Consider the following 7,442-nt stretch of genomic DNA (forward strand, 5'->3'; position numbering starts at 1 on the left):
TTTTGCATTTGAGCTTCCTGAAATTTCTTTTCCCATCTACCAGCCTTGATCTTTTCTTTTTGAATTTCTTGACACCACTGCTCTGAAGTTTTCCCCAACCCAGCAGTTCTCACTGACAGACGTAGTTTCTTATAATCCGTCTTCAAGCTATTCAAATCCTCCTCGGCTTTATGTTTTCCTTTTCTTAGTTTTTCAGTTTCCATCTTCTGAACATCCAAGTCTAATTTCAGATTCATCTTCTCCTCTTCCATTTGTTCTATCTTCTTTTCGAGCTCCGAATTTCTTCTTTCAAAATCCTGCCTTATAATTTCTAGCTCGGAGGGGACAACTCGTACATGCTTTCCTGCTGGTTGATTGTCTCCCTGACTTGGCACAGGTATATTATCATTGATTCTCCTGCCTAGCCACTCGATATATTCAGGAGTCGTCGGCGGACCTACAGCCAACCTCCTCATCCGTCGGGTCTGTCTCCAAGAATTAGTCATGTCTCGAATCTTCTTCTTGTAATCGTCACCTTTATACGAGAATTCGCATTGAGCTAATCCTTGGGTTGTAAGTACGAACTACCTTGACCTATACTGTCTCAGTACCAACAACGGTGCATAGCTAATGGCTCTCCAAATCCCAAGTAAAGGGACCCAGTCGAAATCTCCACACCTATATAAGATCTCATCTGACAACATCCAAGGAGCTCTCCATTCGATATCCTTCTCTTGAAGATTCTGAAGGATTTCCATCCATCTTTCCTTTGAAATATCACCCTGCCTCGGTATAGCCACTATTTCTTTCAAGGGAAAATAATTTTCAAAAAAAACCCGATAGGAAACCTTATCAAATTTCCAAAAGTGACTGTGAAACCATGCTAAGAGGAGCTGCACGCATCCAATGAATCTACCCTCACCTGCTCGTCAACATTCATTCAGTGATCTGAAAGTTTCTGCTAAAATTGTTGGAACTGGTATAACCTCCTTATCAAGTCGGTCAAAAAGATCAGTGACTGCTTCATCAACATGCCCTAAGGCTTTGGGGAAGACAACTAAGCTGTAGATACTCAAGGCAAAGACATCCACTTTCTTCCTCGTATCTGGGTGTGCCAAAATTAGATCTTTCAAGTTATTCCAAGGAATGCATTTGCTATCCCCTTTTTGCTTGATTTGTGCTGCGACCCATTGCTCACTCATCCCAGTCATATTCATCAATTTCTTCAAAAGGGTTGGAACATTAGTAGCTCTCGAGTAGGCCTTATCTACTTGGATCTTTGAACAACGAATTAAGGCCATATATTCCTCCACTATAGGTACTAAGTCAACTCTTCCAAAAGTGAAACAACTGTAAGTAGGATTCCAAAACTGGGCGAGGGAACGAAACAAGTTTTTATTCACCTTTACGTCGAGCAAATAAGGTAGATCTCCATAGCTAGAGTAAAAGTGCTGCTTGACCTCATTATCCCACTGGTCCCAGATTTCCTTCAATTCCTACAGACTATTCTGGGTTACACTAATACGAGTAAAGTCTCACAACTCTGACACATATCCTTCGGCCAAACTGTCACCTTTCTCTTGCTGTGTTGTCTCGGACTAAGTTTGGACAGCCGCATTATCCTCCACCTTATCAAGAAATCTCTTTTTCATGATAAGCATTCTATCTAGTAACCGAATATGAACTAGCACCTTTTAGGATGAAATGCTATGTAGTCATAATATCATGCAATCAAAGCCAAAATAAACCCAAGTTAGTATCACGCATAAAGTCATAATTCAGCACGAACATGAAATAATAAAGCTCACTATATAAGTTTAGTTTCTAGAGCAAAGGTACTCAAACCAGCAGATTCCTCGATCCGCACCCATTATAGGCTCATATGGATCAAGTTCAGTTCAGGGGAATACATTTCCCTATGGCTACACGGAGATGAAAATCTCACGAAGACATAGGTACGGATGTATCCCGAAAGCGGTCCACTACCCTGCACGGAGGTGAAAACCTCACGAAGGACTAGTTTCTCGCTCCCACTTAAAGGGGTAAAACTTGACCAACCAATGCAATGCAAAATGCAACTACAAATTAATGCAAACACATTATGATGAAAATAAATGAATGCGAAGGGAAATCATGATTTTAAAACAAAATATGATTTTTCGATCAAAAGACAAAAAAATTAATCAATTTATGGCTTGACTATCTAATGTTCCCCAGCAGAGTCGCCAAGCTATCGAAACCACTTTTTTTTAAAATAAAAAAAGTTAGTTGTCGACTTTTTAAAAAAAACAAAAATTACAGTCGCCACCGATCCTTTGTTAAGGTGTGATCGGCTCACCTTAAAAACAATTTTGGTCTATGAAATTTGAGAAAATAGGTTCGGGAGTCAGTTACGCACGAGGAAGGGTTAGCACCCTCGTAACGCCCTAAAATCGGTACCAAATTAATTATTTAATGTCTTAGTATCGAGGGTTAAAAAGATTTTTTTTTAAAAAAAACTCAAATGATGAAATCTGAAAAGGATAATCAATTGCTTAAGTTAGACGAAGAAATCGAGACCCAATACATTAAGGTACCATTTCTCAAAATCCCCAAGCTTTGAATATCGCTTTTATTTTATGAGAAAATCTTCATTTCGAGAAAGCAATATGTCATGCCCAATACATTAGGACACAACAAATTAAATTCCTGGAAATGATTTTTATACTTATGCATTTTGAATAAAGAACATTTTCGATTATTTAGGATTAACAAAGAAAATCAGAACCCAATACGTTAGGGCTCAATTTCCTTGAAAATCCCAAATATCGAATATTGCATTATTTTAAAAGCCTCTGAATCAAAAGAAAATGATTTTAATATTTCAAAGAAACCAAAATATATATTTTTCTAAAAAGGTATGTTAAAAAGTTAATGTACAATATGAAACAAATACTTTAATTTTAATTATACATGTATATGTATTTACAAAATATGTATATAAATATAAGTATGATACATAAATAAATTTTGAAAATATGTATATGCATATATTAAAACACATATATATAAGTATACATATAAAAAAGAAAGGAATGAAATATATAAAACAAAAACTTATAACAATCTCTAAAAAATATGCATATGCATATATTATATAAATACGTATATATGTGCATGGATTATAAAATAAGGAAGATGCATATAAATTATAAAATGCAAATGTAAATATATATACATGTTTATAAAAACTATGAAAATAAAATATATAAAATATATATAAAATATGTATATATAAGAATTAAAATATGTATGTATATATGTACACATATGAATGTAAAAATTATGAAAATAAAATAATATAAAAATCAGATATAAAAGTATGTGGATATGTATATATTTACAAAAAAAATGTTTCTGAAATCAAAATATAAAATATATAAATGTTTTGTAAAAAAAATGTATGTATTTATAAAAAAGAATTTCATGTAAAAAATTGGCAGTATATAAAAATATATGTAACACCCAAATTTTGCCCAGCCCTAGCCCAAGTATAAAAAAAAAATATAAAATATATATATATATAAAATAAATAAAATGTTCAGTTTTTTATTACAATAGCAAGCCCAAAATAGCCCAAATCGTTTTTAACCTAAACTACCCAAACACTAGCCTAGCCCAATATCCCCAACCCCATTGAAACCAAATCTAATCCAAACCCAATTCCTAAAATGGTGGCCCAATTGCTATGTGGCCCGACGATGCAAAATCAGAAGCTGAAACCCTAGGGCAAACCCCAACGCCGCAGCAGTTCCTCTCGTCCGCACGTGCCAGGCCTCTGTTCTCACGTGCGCCCCCGTACCCTCCGTATCCGCCACGTCCACTGCTCCGTGCGCCTGCAACAAACAAAAACGAACAAAACAGCAGGCAAAAGGAGCAAAATAGCAGAAAGGGCCAGTGAATAAATAGATTTATTTTATTTTATTTACTGTAATTTTTCGATTTTGGCTATAAAAGGGCCAAATGAGTATGTACTAAGGATCCTTTTTTTACGAGGATGGAATAAAAAAAGAGAAATCGATATCAGTGTTTTTGAAGGTGATTCTCAGAATTTTTTTTATTTTATTTTCCTTCTTCGCTTCGTTTTATGCGAAAATAATAAATAGAAAAGGGTTAGAAACCTTACCTGAGTAGGTGCGTCGTCGAACCCTCATCACCTCTGTTTGAATCGGAGAGGAGGGGAGAGGGTTTTGCGCCGGAACGACACTCTTAGGGCGGCCTTCAGTTTTTTTTTTAGTTACTAAAAGGGGGATAAGGCTTTTAGGGCTGTTTAGGTTTAGTTTTCTTTGTTTAATACATATTATTGAAACGTCACCGTTTGAGCCTTGCTTCGATGGCACCAAAACGGTGTCGTATAGAGTTGTACCCGATGACCCGACCCAAATGCGGCTAGATCCGCGCATTTTGGCAGGGGGAGGGATATTTGCACGCTAAGTCCTTTTGCTTTTGTGCCGAAACCCAATCTAGCCCCCTTGTTATTTTTAATTCTGGCTATGTAATTTTTTGTTGGTTTCATTTTGACCCGCGCAAAAACGCAGCATTTTGAGGGAAGAGAATATTTCCTATTTGGCCCTCAAGTTATCCGCGTGTCGTATTTTGGCCCTCAGCTTTGTTTTATTTTTGTTTTTTTCTTTAATTTTGTTTCAAATTCAATTCAATCCTTATTAGTTTATTTAACTTCACTTGTTTATTTATTTATTTAATTACTTATTATTATGATATTTTTAATTTAAAATCTAATATTATTTGAATGTTTAAACTTTTTTATTAATCCAATATATTTTATACATTTTCTAATAGTTTTATTTTATAATACATTTTTAAAATTCACTATACAATAATATTCTTATACAATGTTTTATCTATATATATATACATACAGGTTATATTAAACTATTTTCATACATACATGTACGTATAATACATTACCGATTTCATATTATTATATATATATATTTACTTATTCCTATATATATAATTATTTTCTTTAAAAAACCTTTTTATATATTATTATGTATATATTATCATTCACATTGTTATTAAAATCTTCATTTCACATGTATTATTTACTTAAAATTGATATGTATTTTAATTTACTCTTTTATATAATATTTACTTTAAAATTTATTTAGATGCTATTATTTTATGTAGTATTTTTTTAAAACTCTATTTTTGATTTATTTCAAATTCTCATGTATGTGTATATTATTATTTTCGTAACTTCTCCCATGCTAATCGTCTTTTCAATTATTTTAAGATTTGTGTATTTATTTGTGTTAATTTGCTTGTTTTTTTAATTAATTTTTAATTCATTAGTTCTCAATTGTTAGTGCTAGAATTCACATAATGTGTGATATATGTTTTTATTGTTACATATTTTATGGTGCTTATTTGTATTTATTGATTCTTTATCGCTCATTAGCATACATTTTAACTTACGAATTATTATTTTGCATCATCCATTATCAATCAATCTCACTTTATTCGTTTAAAAGGTTACATCAAATATCGTTTAAATATCAAAAACACTTTTATTCAAAAAGCATTCAAAACAACGCGACACTCGAAATTTGTGATCCTCGAAAAGATTGTGTCCTAACTCACTGGATTCCAATCTTCCTCGGGATCTAAGAAACCGAATATCTTTTTTAATTAACACACAAACAAAAAGCTCATTCTCGAGAATTCAATACGTTGTGTCCTAACGCATTGGATATGACATGTTATTTTCTCGAGACGAGGATTTCTAACAAATGAAAATAAATGCAATATTCGATATTTAGAAATTTTGTGAAATCGAACCCTAACTTACTGGGTTTTGATTTTTTCATTTGACCTAAATAATCGGATATCCTTCTCAAATGCATAGATTTTAAAAGTCAAAAGATAAACTTAATTTCGAGGATTTAAAATGTTGCACTCTAACTTACTGAGTGTGTCAATTTATTTCTTTGAAATAAGTGAGTCTCATCATCCAATTTATTGTATTCAAATTTTCTTTTCCAAGGATCGTATTTTAAAATCTTTCCAAATTCTCGACACTAAGACATTAAACAATCAATTCAGTACCAATTTTGGGTGTTACGAGGGTGCTAACCCTTCTTCGCACGTAACCGACTCCCAAACCTATTTTCTCAAATTCGTAGACCTAAAATCGTTTTCAAGGTGATCCAATCACATCTTCAATAAAGGTCGGTGGCGACTCCCATTTTATTTTTTTAAAGTCGATCCCTATTTTTTTTTTCAAATTTAAAAATGGTTTCGACAATATATATTGTAAAATAATATAAGTATGTAAGAAGACAAATGAGAATTAAATGAACATATCGATAACGGGAATAAAACAAGAGTAGTAATAATAAAATAATAATGCTAAAGATGATAAATTGAATTGAAAAAAAATATTGGAATTGAAATAGAATTAGCAGGTAACTAATGGGATTAAAAGAAAAATGAGGACAAGGTCGCAACACACGAATGATATGAGGGACCAATTTAATAATAATCCACCCTCTAAAACACTATGCATTGACACGGGCTGAAATGAATAAAGGTAGAAACATTTGGGCCAGATTAAAAGGAAACAACTGGTTTAATAAAAACATGTCGCAAAAAGGGAAACCTAACTACGAAATTTCCCATTTAGGGTGGAAATGCGCGGACCCCCAACTAAACGGCACCCGTTTCTTTGTTTCATCTTTAAGTTTTGAAAAGCATAAATTTTAAGAAATCAAATTTGCTTCCCCTTTCCTGCAGCAGCAAAAAGAAAGCTTCCTTAGGGTTTCACCAACCCTCAAGTGCCGCCGTTCAGCCTATGCCCAAGCTCTAATTTCGATGGAGAGGCATCGACTCGGCGACTCCGGCGAAAAGGTAAGTTTTTCCTCCCTTCTCTTCTCTTTATTTAAGCTAAATAAAATAAATAAATAAAAGAAATATATATACAAATAAAAATAAAAGAACGATGAACACTACAAAGTAAAACGAAAAAAATCACATTTTGTATTCGAAAAAAATAAATAAATTTTGTGTCTGTATTTAGTTTTTTCAATACAAAAGATTGGCCTTTTAATAGCCCTAGAACAACTTATTTCCCCCCTTTTTTGTTGTTTTACATTGTTTGGACTCTTTGAATCTGTTTTGCAGGTGAACGTGGGGATACGGCGCGTGTGGTGGGGGCCGGTTCCGAGACGTGCGGCTGCTAGGGTCTTCGGGAAGCTGTTTGAGTTTTAGGGTTTCGGTTGTTTTTGTGTTAGGCTTGGGTTAGTTGGGTATTGGGTTTTAATTTGTAATGGGTAATTGGGCTTAGGTGGATATCAGGCCTACTATTAGGTTTGTAAAAGAATTGTTTTTGGATTTTAAAATGTTTTACGGGCCCGGGCAGAAAAATTGGGTATTACATAAATAATAATAATTTTATTTTTTCA

The 7,442-nt window shown here is 33.2% G+C and overlaps 1 long non-coding RNA gene across 1 annotated transcript; it reads left to right on the top strand.

The window, feature by feature from the left end:
- Positions 1–6,357: 6,357 nt before the first annotated feature.
- Positions 6,358–7,442, top strand: LOC107918258 (uncharacterized). Its single transcript, XR_001689993.2, has 2 exons — positions 6,358–6,888; positions 7,162–7,442. It is a non-coding gene; the product is annotated as an uncharacterized lncRNA (long non-coding RNA).

Source organism: Gossypium hirsutum, chromosome D08 (genome assembly GCF_007990345.1).
Source record: "Gossypium hirsutum isolate 1008001.06 chromosome D08, Gossypium_hirsutum_v2.1, whole genome shotgun sequence".
In the NCBI taxonomy this organism is placed as follows: Eukaryota; Viridiplantae; Streptophyta; class Magnoliopsida; order Malvales; family Malvaceae; genus Gossypium; species Gossypium hirsutum.